The 15,683-nt window shown below is 38.2% G+C and overlaps 1 protein-coding gene and 1 non-coding gene across 5 annotated transcripts in view; one reads left to right on the top strand and one right to left on the bottom strand.

Moving 5' to 3' along the window:
• Nucleotides 1-15,683, top strand: part of BICC1 (BicC family RNA binding protein 1) — a 270,715-nt gene that overhangs the window by 66,136 nt on the left and 188,896 nt on the right. The gene's annotated exons all lie outside the window — the stretch shown is intronic.
• On the bottom strand, nt 856-974 carry LOC121488438. Its single transcript, XR_005987067.1, has one exon. It is a non-coding gene; the product is annotated as a 5S ribosomal RNA (ribosomal RNA).

The raw sequence follows: 15,683 nt of genomic DNA, 5'->3' as shown, positions 1-15,683 counted from the left end.
GATTTTATTTTATTTATTCATGAGAGACACAGAGAGAGAGGCAGAGACATAGGCAGAGGGAGAAGCAGGCTCCTTGCGGGACTTGATCCCAGATCTCAGGATTACACCCTGAACTGAAGGCAGACAATCAGTCGCTGAGCCACCCAGCCGTTCCCTCTTTATTTCTCAGTGTAGGATGACCAGCTGTTCCCAGTTTATTTAGGAGTGGGGAGATTCTGAGGACGTGGAACGTTAAGTGCTAAAACTGGGAAACTCCTGGGCAAATTGGATTGTTAGCTAGGCTGCTTCAGTCTTAGTATGGTGACTAACAAAGTGGGTATAAAACTTTTTTTTTTTTAAATAAACGAGCACAGAATAGTTTGACAAAGGCTAACAAAATAGGCTATAAACTTATTAATGATTGTGTTTTTGTTCTTCATTAATAAAAATTAGAATAAATAAAACTAGTCATTGTGCAGCCTCACCTGATAGGTATTAATTTCTTTCTTTTTAGATCTTCAATTTACAGTTGTACTTAGGAAATGGTAATGGGAAGTTACAGAGGTAGAGTATGAAAGTGGGATTTGGTTAACTTAATGCTGTGTGCCCCAGGTCAGTAATTTGTGATATTTAAAAAACTGGAGTAATGGTGATAACATTGTAGTATTGCTATTTTTTCCTATAGTTTTGTTATTTTTATTTTTTTAAATTTTATTTACTTATTCATGAGAGACACAGAGAGAGAGGCACAGACACAGGCAGAGGGAGAAGCAGGCTCCATGCAGGGATCCTGACATGGGACTCAATCCTGGGTCTCCAGGATCACTCCCTGGGCTGAAATGGCGCTAAACCACTGAGCCACCCGGGCTGTCCAAAAGCCTACAGCACCCGGTATTCCCAGGCGATCTCCCATCCGAGTACTAACCAGGCCAGGCCCTGCTTAGCTTCCGAGATCAGACGAGATTGGGTGCGTTCAGGGTGGTATGGCCACAGACTTCCTTTGGTTTTGAAGAGTGTTTTTCATTGACAAGTAAGGATTAGATAGTCTGTATGGTCTGTTCCTATCCAGGATGAAGACACAATTTTTTTTTTTTTGGCCATTTTAAAAATAAATTAAAAAAAAATCAGCTATGATTAATTTTTCTCAGTAATTAACTCATTAATTCATTTAATTACGAAAACTCTAGATAGTGTAGGTATTATTCTCCAATGTGACAGATAATGATGTACTTTCAGAGAAGTGGTTAAGATGGGTTGTTACTGCATATTAATAAACACACAACTTTTATTCTGAAAGGTAGGGATTGATAAGCTACACACAAAATACACAGTATTGCTAATACTAATTTTGCTTGTTTTCTTCTAGTTAAACTTTATCATTTAATAGATATCCTCCCCTTATTAAATTTTTGTACAACTTGATAATGATAGTTTCTACATGCTAGTAGTAAAAAGGTTGACATATGCAGTTTTCTCTGAGGATTATAAATCCATTATAACTAGAAAAAATAGAATGCTACTTAGTTGATCCTTCATTTATATTCATCCATCCATTCATCCATACATCCATTTAATGTGTACTGTATGTCTGCTACATTTCAGATATTATCATAGATTGGAGGATAGATGGGTAAAAAATAAAGATCCAGTTCCCATCTGGCAGTTGAATGTTCTTAGTGACCCCTTATTGACAAGCAGTTAATACTGTAAATATTTGCTAAGTCCTTTCTTTGTGTCAGGTACTATTGTTAAGTGCCCAGAATACAATGCCAATAAGATCTGCATAGGTCTTATCCTCATATGGTGTACAGTAGGTCTAAGCACACACATACAATGCACGTGTGCTATAACATGCACCACACTCTGTGTACACACATGCAAGCACATGTACAACAATAAGCATATAAACATTGTATATCATTTGGATATACATATATTTGTGTGGGTGTATGTGTATAAATCAATGAGCTTGCTGAATTGAGGTGACCTCAGGAGTTAGGCATCAGCCACTATCATTAACTAGCAAACAGGGTCTTCTCTGGTCTGGTTTGCCCACTTGTTCTCTCTGGGAGAGTCGCAGGGGTCTGCCAGTTAGTCTCTCGACAGCTATGGGTTTTATTTGTGTGTTTATGCAGAGGAAAAGAGTGGATATTACCCCGGGTGGCCTAATTAAGACCTCATGAATATTGATTGCCACATGGCTCATGTATAATTTGTGAATCATGAATATTTAGTTACAGGTGTCCCATGCATATTTATTGCCTTATGAATATTAGGTGCCTCTTGTATATTTAGTGCCTCATGAATTTTATGTGCCTTTTGGTTCTTTCATGCCTTTCTGGGTTCACGCTTTATCTGTCACATCTCATTACTTATCTATGTTAAACACACCTGATGAGTTTCATCTATTCATTTGTTTTCCTTTGTTATTGAGCAGAATTTCCTTATTGAACAGAATTGAATTTTCTCAGCAATATAGGAAATGTGCATTACAGCTATCCAGTTGTAAAGTTTCATGAGCCTAGCGCCCAGGAGCTTCAGGAAAAAGAAAAATAGTTTTCATTTTCAAAATTTCAAGTCAGTAATACACAGGTACATATTTTCTAATGTAGGAATTTTCATAAAAATTTGAGTAAAGGTCAAAAATAAATTGAAATTCTTATGAAAAAGACTATTTGTTAGCAATTTATTTGTATTAGCTTATGGTTTTGCTTAAAGCTTATATCGTGAAGTTAGTGGAAAGAGATGGCAGTTCATTTATTATTCCTTACTGCCTTGTGGGTTTTGAACTTTCACTTGCCAGTTTTACTCCTGTGTGTCATAAACATTTTTGGTATGGTTCTGATTCAAGGTTATAGTGTATGGAAATGTTATTTTGTAGGGTAAACTGTCAGACTAATATAAATGAATTTAGGTGGCTAAGAAGCACTAGTTCATGCTGACCAAGAGCCAGATCCTCATTAAGCTCCTGGCTTTTGAGTAATCTGGAGGTGTGTTTAAGGTTAGCAGTAATTGATAGGATGGCTTGTATTTTCTGTGTATCATGGAAAGTAGTTCTTTCCAATTCATTAATAACTAGTCAGGAAGGGACCTAGGGTTTGGTGTTTTCTCTGCCATCTTCAGAAAGGGTCTCACATAGATTGTTTGAGAAGATATCTTAGAACAGACATACCAGCTATCCCATATGCACTGCGGAAATGGTTATGTAAAGTACTTTTCTAATGTGATTGAAACCAAATAAACTAGGATAAACTGGGGAGTCAAACAAATACTATAGATATTTTGTTATACCTTTGAAATACAAATATATATTTGCTATTTCTGTTATAGAGCCAAAGCCTTTTCTGAATACGAGGGGCTGATGAGAAACATTCATATTTTGGGGGATAATTTAACAGATGTATGTGGGAATAGATGCAGCTGGCTCTTGACACAGCTGGTGGGAGCCAAGGGTCCCAGGAGACATGAGTTTACTTGTAGCCTCAATGGTTTAGGGTCCTCTTGTGCATCAATCACTTCCTTTTGCAGGAGAGGGAAGGGACTGTTGGTGATGTGGAGGTTGACTAGGAAATCCATTTCTCCTGGTTTTAGCATCTTCAGTTTTCTTATATCTGACTTGAAATTTCAAGCTGAGAGTCTCTGCTCTGTGTCAGTGAAAGAGCAGGTAAGAAAGGCATTTGTTTTATCTGAAGCTGTAATTTGTGGCATTCTGGAGCTATTTAAGCAGGCGGGGCTGGGTAGCTGAATCCTCCAGTGGACCCAGGCTCCAGAGGGCATGATACCTGTCCAGCATAGTGTGGAATAAGGCACTGTGTGTTTCCTGTGGGTTAAGAGCAGATCCCATGATTCTTAAGTTGCTTGCAATATACCAGAAGAGCTAACATCCATACCAGGCTAAGTGCTCTGCAAGGGCTCATCTGATCCTCACAACATCAAGTGGCAGAGCAGAAGCTGGCACTGACTGCACCCCTTGCCACCCCCCCTTTTTTTGTTAGGGTATACAAATTTATTGCAGGTACAGAATATGACCACTAACGAATGCAGACAGGCTAGGACACAATGATACTGGATGGAAGATGGCTAGCTCTTTGGAAAGTTAACAGGTTTGGGTGGCTCAGAGCCTCATGCCACACGGAATGGTCATTCAGAAGGGAGAGCGCATGCCAAACACTGCAGGAGGTCAGGACATTGAATGACTGCTCTGTATGTCCAATGCCTTCCCCATCTGATCTGGGGCTTCAAAGGATGCCACACTCAGAAGCAAGCAACTGAAGCAGAGAGGATTCCTAAGGTGGCCCAGGCTTGTCTCGGACGTCACGGCAACACCATTTTAAGCAATATGTTTAATTGGATGATTTCCATAAACTATACACGAAGTTTCTAACCATCACAATTCAGTGAAGTACAAAACATTAAGTTACAGGCTCTGGGAAGAGAAGGCAACACCAGTGGTGGCACCTTCCAATACTGGTTGGTCTAGGAGTAGGGAGTGGGGAAGGTTTCGTTTTAAACTGAGCCCCTCATTTCAATGTACAAAATAATTACTCTGATAAGCACTGGATAGGATGACCAATTTTCCTGGTTTGCTTGGGACTGAGGGTTTTCTGGGAAGCTGGACTCTCAGTGCTACAAGTTTATGTGTTACACCCCTAGCCCCCATGACTCCTGTCCAAGAGTATCTGTGGCCAAGGCTCTCCCTCACAGTGGATGCTACCCACAAACAGTGATGCATTGGAATTGGATGAATACCCGCCTCTGAGCCCCTCCAGGGGGCAGCTCTGAAGATCTCTCCATGGTCTCTGAGGGATCACACAAAGGGATCCCACTCAGACATCTGTACAAACTTTTCCTCTTTGCTGTCTTTCCCTAGCAGCAACCCTTGGGATCAACTTCCAAATAAATTATTTTTACTCTGGAACCTATTACAGAGTCAACCTTTGGGGGAATCCAATAAAAAACATGGGCAAGAACTATTTTTACACTCATTTCACAAAAAAAGGAAAATGAGGGACAGAGAAGTTAAGTCACTTTGCTCAGTTCAGCTAACAGAATAAATACTAGTTACTACATCATATACAGCTTTTGTTCCCATCCACCCATTTGTAATTATTTCCAGAAAACCTAAAGGTCTCTTTATTCATATGGAATTAACAATAGGCAGCCATCAGTCCATGGGATTATGGATGATATGTTATTCTGTTCCTATTAACTTTATGGTCAGAGAATTGAGTATAGAGCAGAAAACATGTCTTAGAGGATTCGGGCTTTTTTTTTTTTTTTTTTTTAAACCAAGGAGAAATCCATCTTTTATGGATTCACAGAATTTCCAAAACCAGCAGAGCTACTGACTAAGCATGAAATGCTGATCTCTTGCCCTAGTGATGATCAGTCTGGCCTTGGCTGGAAGCAGGACTGTGACATCTCTAACTGGATGGCATGTAAATGGCCTGCTTGTGCTAAGAAATGTCTTTTGGTTCTGGCTATCATCCTAAAGGTCTCTATCTATGAAATGACTCATTATAAGGAAGTCTATTAAAAACAAATCTTTCCCTGTTTTAGAGCATTTCTTAAAATTTCTGCTTAAAGAATTTTGGTGTTTTCAGTTACAGTTATGCCAAGAAATGGAGTATGCATTGAGGAAGTACAGTACTTGAATTTCTTGTAAAGATGGATGCTTTGGGAAGTGAGTGCGCTTCTCTCTTCTTTGAAAGCAAGAAGTTTGGGAATTATAATAGAATTTTAAAAAAGTCTTTCACTGTAAAACCCCACAGCTTAGCCAAAAGTACTCCAGGTTTCTCTAGTAAAAGTGATTCCACTTATCTGACCTTTTAGGATTATTTTCCATTGTTCTCAATCCCTTGTTGTCATCTTAGAGGTTCTTTATCTATTAAAAAAAAAAGACAGCTGCCTGGCAAATGATCCACAAAAATAAAAGAAGATGTTGCAGAAGGGCAGAATAACCATATGTCCTCGTTTAGGAATGAGTGGGAAGTATTTTTGCTTTAGAGAAACTGATCTTTGACCACAGATGCTCGCTCTCATTTAAAACGGGCTTGCCACTGTTGGGGATTTACCCCAAAGATTCAGATGCAATGAAACGTCGGGACACCTGCACCCCGATGTTTCTAGCAGCAATGGCCACAATAGCCAAACTGTGGAAGGAGCCTCGGTGTCCATCGAAAGATGAATGGATAAAGAAGATGTGGTTTATGTATACAATGGAATATTACTCAGCCATTAGAAACGACAAACACCCACCATTTGCTTCAAGGTGGATGGAACTGGAGGGTATTATGCTGAGTGCAGTAAGTCAATCGGAGAAGGACAAACAGTGTATGTTCTCATTCATTTGGGGAATATAAATAATAGTGAAAGGGAATATCAAGGAAGGGAGAAGAAATGTGTGGGAAATATCAGGAAGGGAGACAGAACATAAAGACTCCTAACTCTGGGAAATGAACTAGGGGTGGTGGAAGGGGAGGAGGGCGGGGGGTGGGGGTGAATGGGTGACGGGCACTGAGGGGGACACTTGACGGGATGAGCACTGGGTGTTATTCTGTATGTTGGTAAATTGAGCACCAATAAAAATTAATTTATTAAAAAAATATAAAACGGGCTTGCCTTTTCTGACTACTTGGCCCTTCTACTAGGGCATTTGTTCCTTTCCTAGAAGATTTAAACAGATACTCCTCAGTTTGGGTAAATATCCCTTCACCATCACACATGGCTTTGCATTTTTTTGGCTCCTCATTTGCTTCCTATCCTGTACTCTGAAGGTGCCACACACACACATACGCTCTTTCACATTGCTTCGTGCTGTTCGGTTGTACGATAAGAATTGCTATGAAGGACCCAGTCCAGTGTGGCCATGACTTGGGGCATCTTCTCTTGGTTGCCACTGAAAAACAGGTTCATTTTACCAGGTGCATAGTGAAAAGTATGGGGTGTGGCTTCACTGGTGGGAAAGTTATAAGACGTGCAGGAAAACTCTTTCTCAGGTGCTCTGAATATTAGGCTTCAGAAGTTGTTTTAGAAAGACTGCTATGTTCTCAGCAATTTAGGTGGGTGCTCTTGGACCCCATAGGTTGCCACTTTTTCCTAACACACTGCCTCTGTGGATCGTGGAGTGAATGAATTGGTCTGAAATCTTCTTGAGCTCAGTTCTATTTCTAGCGCCTCTGCCTCTGAGTTTCATAGGTTTACGTACCACATATAAAGTAAAGGTTAATAATGTTTCTCAGTGTGGGGTGATATTATTTTTCTAGAATATATTTCCCAGAATATGACAGTCCTTTGCACTCTCTTCATACCCTTTATAATTTTAAGTGTGATTTTATAATGTCTTCAACTTCTCTTTCCTAGAATGAAATTTTTCACAGAAAATTTTGCTAAAGGAAAAATACCCTCTAATAAATATCTCATTATATTCATTGCTCTTGTCTGGATATAGTCCTTCTTAGGTGTTGTGATGGTAAATGCATGCAATATTACATGTGTGGCTGAATATTAGTTTCAGTTGAAATTGGGATAATATTCTTTGCCCTTGTCAGTTTTTCTTTTTTCCTGTTGTGGGAGGAGGGGATGTGGAGAATTTGGAGACAGATTCTGAGTTAATACCTTTAGAGAATAGTCCACCATGATGTTGATTTTCTTCTTAACTGTAAGTCCTTCAAATAATTAAAAAAAAAAACCTTCTGAATTTTCTTTTCTTTTTTTCTTTTAGAGAAGAGCAAGAGATTGGGTGGAGGACAGAGGGAGAGAGAGAGAGAATCTTAAGCAGGCTCCATGCTTAGTGTGGAGCCTGACACAGGGCTTGAACTCACCACCCTGAGATCTAGACCTGAGCTGAAATCAAGAGTTGGACGCTTAAACGACTGAGCCACCCAAGTGCCCCTGAATTTTTTGTAGTTACTTGTCCTTTCCTTTCTCTTTCCCTCATTCCCATTTGGAAAAGGGTTGGACACAGTATCAGATCCTTGTTGATTGCTTATTTGAGGAGTAGCATTTCCGTTTAAAAATTGAGACCAGGGGAATCCCTGGGTGGCTCAGCGGTTTAGCCCCTGCCTTTGGCCCACGGCACGATCCTGGAGTCCTGGGATCAAGTCCCACATCAGGCTCCCTGCATGGAGCCTGCTTCTCCCTCTGCCTGTGTCTCTGCCCCACCCCCCCCTCTCTCTCATGAATAAATAAATAAAATCTTAAAAAAAAATGAGACCGGTTTCTACCCATTTCTGGGACAGGAGGGTGACGGAGTAGGGATATTTTTTTTTTTCTTACGGGAATATTTCATCATAACCTGCAGTCACGAAATAACACTCTTGTTCTAACCAGTGCAATTTAGGTTGTCTGTCACAAGATCTAATATTAGAGGAATGGGAGAGAATACTGCACTGCACTGTATTTTGTGGTTTATTACATTTTTGAAGTTATTTGTGCAAAGATTGCTCAAGAATTGCTTTAAGGTGCATCCGTAAAGTTCAAGTTATTCTTTCCTAATTGCTGGCAGTGAACTTTTTGCTGTTCCCTTTGTACTCTTCTCTGCATATGTATGTGAGGGGGATTTTTCATGGTTCACGTAGCAGCACTTACTTTGAGTAGTTGACTCCCAGCCCTTGCTGTTATAACAAGCATGTAACATAGCACCCCATTTTTCAAAATCATTTTTGTTGGCTTGTGATTGTGCTTGTAAAAGGTGCTTATTTGGAAGTTCCCCCTCCCCCCGCAGCTGTGGTGTTCTGTTTATAACCACTGAGTAGGTACAGTTAAGCTGACTGCATTGTACACAGGGAAAGTTTGTGTGGATTCAGGGCCAGGGAATGAGGATAGAGGCTGCCTGTCAGATAGCATAGTGGGAGAAGCTTGGCAGGACCTACAAGAAGGCAAGCATTCTAGCTTGGATAGATAATTGAAGAATTTAGGCAAGAAGTGTTATTTTGTACATTCATTTTTTTTTTTTTTTTTTTGTACATTCATTTTGACTTTGTTAATCTTAAAATACCCTTTGGAAATCAGAACTTACTGAGTTTACTTAGATATATGAGTAAACATAGATTCATAGAGTATTTTCTCCCAAATAGATGCTTTAAGAAATGATTTGGCTTAGAGTAAAAATTCTTAAGTGCTCTTTACTTTTACATATGTATGTGTCTACACTTTTGGGGGCTCATTTTCAGAGTATTATGGCCATGCCCCAAGAAAATTTGGGAAATAAAGATAATATAAGATAAAATCTAATAATACTCCTTCCTACTATATATACATTTTGGCCTTTTGATGAATGTCCCTAGTTTTATTTAGTTGTATTTAAGGATAATACTTAAAATCATATCACACATAGAATTTTATGACCTACTTCTTTCTTTTAACTGCACAGTTTATCATAATCATTTTTTATACCACATCAAAGCTTTTGCAAATCAGCAAACCTAACTTTTAAAATAACCTTGAAATGTTTGAATAAGTCTCTATATTTAAATTCTTTTGATTCTCATACTGCTTTTTCCATGTTTTTAAGTATTGTAAATATTATGAGAATGAATATGAAAATGAACATGTTTGTGCCAGTAGTTTTTCCACCTATATTTTGGACTATATTCTTGGGACCGTCTCCTAGAAATAGAATTATTGGGAAGTACATGGAAATGATAGCTACTCTTTATATAAACCAAATTATTTTTTAAAATGTGTGCATGAATTTACACCTCCACCACTGTATAGTAACAACATTCTTATTGGTACTTATGGTATTACTGATTTTCAGAGTAATTATAGTATAATTATGTTAATTATATAAAACCTTTAGCTGAGATAAAAATCTTTATATTCTCTGAAAGAATATGTCATTTTATTTTTTTTTAAGATTTTATTTATTTATTCATGAGAGACAGAGACAGAGAGAGAGAGAGAGAGAGAGAGAGAAAAGCAGGGACACAGGCAGAGAGAGAAGCAGGCTCCATGCATGGAGCCCGATGCGGGACTTGATCCTGGGTCGCCAGGACCATGCCCTGGGCCGAAGACAGGCACTAAACTGGTGAGCCATCCAGGGATCCCCAGAATACATCATTTTAAAAAGGATGGATTCACATATTGTATCTGACCCATTAAAGAGCAGGAGTTTTTCTTCAAACCTTTCTGAAATTAACCTAAACCTGTTTAGCAAAATTAGAAGGATATTCTAGAGGATTTTCACATTGTATATTTCAGGATAGGTGCCTCAAGCCTGCACATTCAGAACCTTGATAGAGCATCGCCAACTGTCATTACCTTTTTAGAAAGACTTAAGTATTTTGAGAGTGGTGAATAACTTAGGTCTAAGACACTTCAGTTTCTTGAACTTAAAATGAGTTTAAACTTCCAAAGTAAATGAAGTACAAAAAAGCAGCTGAGAAGATAGAATTGTTTAAGAAAATGAATACATACAGGCCCACTATGCTGTTATAGCCTATTTATTTTAATTGAGATAGAATGTAATTCTTTAACCAGAGCTAAAATTCTGGGAATAAGAATAAAGCTATGGCTTAGAATATGATCACTGTGTTTGCATCATAAATATACACACATATTTTATGAAAGGAAATTGAGGTAATAGTATCTGTTACACTTTTATCCTGGGCCAAAGACTATTACCTTAAAATTACTCTTCAAGCATTGTTTGAGATGAAAACCACATTTAAAGGTGGGTTCTGCCTACTGATGAAAAACGAATTCATGTTAACAACCAAGGACTTTAAATGGAATAAATTATAATCAGATGTTAGATTTTGATCAGCTTTAACAAAAACAAATGATTCTTTTTGGAGATGAGAATTGATGTCTTAGCCCTCAGAGAATATATCTTCCTTTCAAACTAAATGTCTTGAGAGGAGGGGATTTGCTTTAATTTCATAAAAGTAGACTTGTGATTTATCAGCAGCAGACTGCTGAGTTTAAGAAATAAGAGCTCCCTTAAATGTTTCCTAGACCTTTGGAATGAGAATGCCTTGATTTGTAGTAACTTAATTATGCAAAGCCACATTGTACAGAAGGTTGAATCGTGCAGATAGCTAAGGAACAGGACCTATTGGGATTGTAGGTCAGATCCCCTGTGAGTGAGTACCTTTGCTGCCTTTTTTTTGCATATTAGAACTCATTCCTAAACCTGTATATCACAGACTCAGTCCTCTTGTGTGGAGAATTAAATCTTTCAGGACCACTGGGCATCTGCTGATTGTCTTAGCACTTCACACCTCTTCTAATGAGATGCAGTATGAGGCAGTCTTGGCTCAGCAGGCCCTGAGTAGAGCAAGCTTATAAAGGGATGGAAACAGTTTTAATAATAAAAAGTGAGTCAGTTACTGCTTCTGTCATCCTTTAGTTAGGTCTGAAAAACAGCTTTTATAGGTTGTAATGAGTTATGCAACATATCCAGAGCACAGGCATGATTTTAAAGTCTACAGTGATTTATGTTGTCATATTTATTTATGTATGTATGAATGTACAGCTGAAACGCAATGTTACATTAGTTATGTTGTCATATTTAAACATTTTACTTGCTTCAAAGTAATTGTATTTCTCTGTGGTCCTGGGGTGAAAGCGAAATGTGCAATGGGTGTCTTTGGGCAACTGAGTAGGGGTCTAGAAAGCCAACTTGACTGAGATTTTTGGAAATAAAAAGCAGCAGTGTCATTAATGATTCCAGTGATCTCATAGTGCTTGAGACTTTGTGTAAGAATTATCTCATATGTTTACAAGAATGCAGATTCCTGGGCTCCCTCAAAGATTAAGATTTGGTGGGGTATGCGGGTGAGCTCACGAATATGATTTGTTTTATGTGCATTCTTTTCCCCCCCAGTGTATCTTCAAAGTGGTATGGGTACAGTTCCCTAGAATATTAGAGAACTCTTATCCAGTTGGTATGTTTATTTATGCAGACCTGTCTTATTTGAGCTACTGGAAGTGTCCAGTGAAAAAAAATAAATTTTATGATCCAGTTAAATTTATTGACAACCTGAGTCTGGAAAGATCATGCGAAGTGTCCATTTGGTAGCACTGACAGTGTAGAAAGAAGTGGCATAGATATGTATTATTTGGAATATCATTGCATGAAGAAAGGATATTCCTAAAACAAATAGTGTACCAGTAATGCTTAACTAGTGATATTGGCATGATGGATGGGGCAGTTCTTCATTGAGTTAGACTCTGTGACTGCCCCAGCCCTACATTGTAAATGTCTATGCCATTGTCCCCAACCCCCATCCTGTGACAACATCATCACCTGACATATTTCCAAATATTCTTCTGGGGAGTGGTGCTTCTCCTGGTAAAGAATCAGTGTGAGCCAACTTCAGGTATTCGTACCCCGGTCACTGGAGAGCTCCCCTTCTCTATGCTCTGTCCTGACCTGTGGCCCCTTGTAGGAACAGATACCATGTAAGTGCTTTGAGGCATATAAAGGGAAATCTGGTGGACAAACCGATGTGGGCATTCACAGCATTCTTTCTGCCCAGAATTCACTTTCCCTGTCTCCCATTCTTGGTCCTTTCCCATGGTAAGGGATCAGCTCAGACACTCCCTACCATGTTTTTTTATCTGAGTTCCTTTCATCTGTGACTCTTATATGATGTTTAACCTTTTAGAGTCTTGTCATTTTTATTACTGCCCTTAGAACTTACAGTTAAGACTGTAAGTTCTTTGAGGTCAAGGTTTGATGGCTTCCACTTGGTTGATGGCTTCCATTTATTAAATGCTTATAGAGTGCTTATTTACATATTTTTGAGGTGAAAACAGAGCCATAGGGAGGCTAAATCACATACTCAGGATTACACTGTTAGTAAATTGGCAAACCTAGAGTTGAACCCCAGTTTCTCTGACTCTACAATTTTTATCGCCTCTTTATATGCCTCAGGTGCTAAATAAGTTTTGTTTAAATGAATCACTAAATGGGTCTTTTAGCCTTAAGAAGAATTTGAGTAGCCTTGATGAAAGCAAGCATATCTGTGTGCCCTCATGCCCTCTTACACATTTGGTGAAGAGAATAGTGGAACAGACTACCCTTTCATAGATTTTTGCACATAATCTGAATTGTAAGCCTGCCTGGAACACATTTGGTTCTGATTTAAAATGAGTTGGCTTGCCCCATTGCCATGTTATTACAAACACAAAAGAAATATAAACTTCATTCCATTAAATAACCATCTACATAAACTCTTAAAGAGTTTCATGGTTTTGGGTTGGACCAAAGCTAGATATTAAGGAAATGGTTATTAATGTTATATATTTTATTCAAACTACTCTAATTCTTTAACCCTCTCACCACCCCCCTAACACACTAACCATCCTTTTATCCTTTTCCTTCCTTCCTTCCTTCCTTCCTTCCTTCCTTCCTTCCTTCCTTCCTTCCTTCCTTCCTTCCTCAAAATGTTGCCAGAGGTGAAGACAGGTACAGCCTGGATTTCAAACTGCTGATGCCCACTCTTTGGAAACGCTCCTTGCTTTGCTTTGTAGCCTGTCGCTATGCTCTCTACTTGAATATTTTTCAGTCTCCTTTGGGTAACAGTTAAGTAAGTTATTAGAGTAGCATTGTATAATGGAAATATAATGTGAACCACAAATGTAACTTAGAATTTTATAACTTTATGAAAAAGAAAACAGTCGAGATCAATATTAATAGTACTTTTCTGTAACCCCGTGTGTAAAAATGGTATTGTTTCAACATATAATCCAAACATTACTAAGATTTTTACTTTTTTCTGCACTAAGTCTTTGAAATCCAGTGTGGTTTTTACTTTTACAATACATCTGGATTCAGACTAGCCACGCTTGAAGTGCTCAATAGCCATAAATGGTTGGTGGCTATTGTTTTGGACAGTGTAGTTCTCTGGGAAGACCAATAGAAGCTCACTATGGTGTACTAGGTATTCATATTTCAATTAAACTGTATAAGGGCCATGAACATACTTTAGCTTTTGATAAAGCTAGAGGAGTGTTGAGTTAAAAAAAACCCACTAATGTAAATACTCAAAGTTGTCAAATAGTGTTTATGACCCAGGCCAGACTAAATGGTGCTTTAGGAATTGCTTATGTAAGAAGAAATAGGCCCTAAAAGCTAAACATTTGACATAAGCAAAGTTTCTGTTAATCAGTTGGACTGAGAGTACACTGATATATGTTTAGGGTCATCAGTGCACAAGGAAGTCTTCACTGTCAGGTCAATGAATTTGAAGTTTGAGTAAACTTGTAGCCAGAGTTGCTTGAAGAGTTCAAATTAAAAGTTGTTTGAAGCAATGAACAATGTAATTTAGATGTTCTCAGATTTTTGTGAATATTTGTTTTCCTACAGTTGATAGCAGCAGATGCCTTCTGAAACTAAAAGCCTGTAGACTAGAGAACATTGGCCTTTGCTTGGAACTGCTGCTGTGCCCTAGTGTGGCAGGGCCACCACAGTCTTAGGTTGCCCCCAGCGCTTTCCACTGGAAATGGCAGAGCTTTATTGCCCTGAGAAGATTCAACATGTAAAAAAAAATCCCCTGCAATCTGCAGTTTGAGTAGTGTAATTCTGCGGAGGACTTCATTGTTGGATTTATAGATATAAATCTTAAACAGGCAGAGTAGTCTCCATTGTTAGAAAAATTAGGACTGCTCCCCTACCGCCAGCATAATTTTTGTCATGCCTGTTAGTTTGGTTGAAAATTTGGTGGGAAATGTAATTTTTAAAAAAAAGTCTCACAGGATGTCTTAGAATTGATGTAGTTCAGTTAATGGCTCATGCTCTTGGCTCAAATTGTTATAGATGATCCATCTCTTTGCTCTCATACTCTTAGCTATTGAGCCAGTTTAGAATGTGGTAAATTAATAAGGTGTTACCTGTTTTATTTTATGTTTCATTTGATGTGACCTTCCAGTGAAGTGGCCTTCTTTTAAGCAGTCTATAATTAGAAATATATACATAAAATTTTCTCTTTTTGGTTCATGCATTTTAGAGAATGTCTTTCTGTCTTGGGGCTAGCTTCAATAGTTTGATGTGAATCACAGAGGTTTTCCAAATATTGGATTTTGTGTTTTCAGCTCTGAAGTTTCCTACTGTAGGCCTAAGTTAAAACTCCTCCATGAGAGTTATACAGAATCAGTATTTCAGTCTAGAGGGTGCTAGATTAATTAAGGCCTATGATATTCTGTGTTTGGTATGATTTCAGTGTCCAGTATTCATCTCTGATATTGCTGTAGTCATTCTGTCCCTTGGGTAGCTTATATCCACATTTGACCTTCAGACTTTTGCCAGATTGCTTTATACCTTGTGTGCTGAAAATGCTGTGACAAACCAGTCCAACCTTGGTTCACTCTCAAACAGGAAGGATTTCAAATATGTTACCTGATTCCTTTTCATAGTTAAAAAAAGTTCAAGCTATTTAAAGACATTCTGAAAAATACAAAGGAGAAAGTGATGAATTATCCAGTAATTCCACTACTCGAATAATGATTGTTAATATTTTGTTTACTTTATCCTTTGTCTTTACTTATCCTTTGTACATTTTTATATACAGAAGTGAGATAATTCTATATATCCTGTCTAATAGTCTCCTTAAAAAATAATTTATTTCATTTTTGAACATGGGCATTTTTTTGGTGAGTTTTTAATTCCGGTTAGTTAACATACAGTATTATATTAGTTTCAGTTGTACTACAATATAGTGATTCAGTAATTTCATACAATACCCGGTGCTCATCAC

Source organism: Vulpes lagopus, chromosome 3, assembly GCF_018345385.1.
Source record: "Vulpes lagopus strain Blue_001 chromosome 3, ASM1834538v1, whole genome shotgun sequence".
NCBI classification, from domain to species: Eukaryota; Metazoa; Chordata; class Mammalia; order Carnivora; family Canidae; genus Vulpes; species Vulpes lagopus.
The sequence above is the reverse complement of the archived record's forward strand: the minus strand, read 5'-3'. Positions and strand labels throughout refer to the sequence as shown.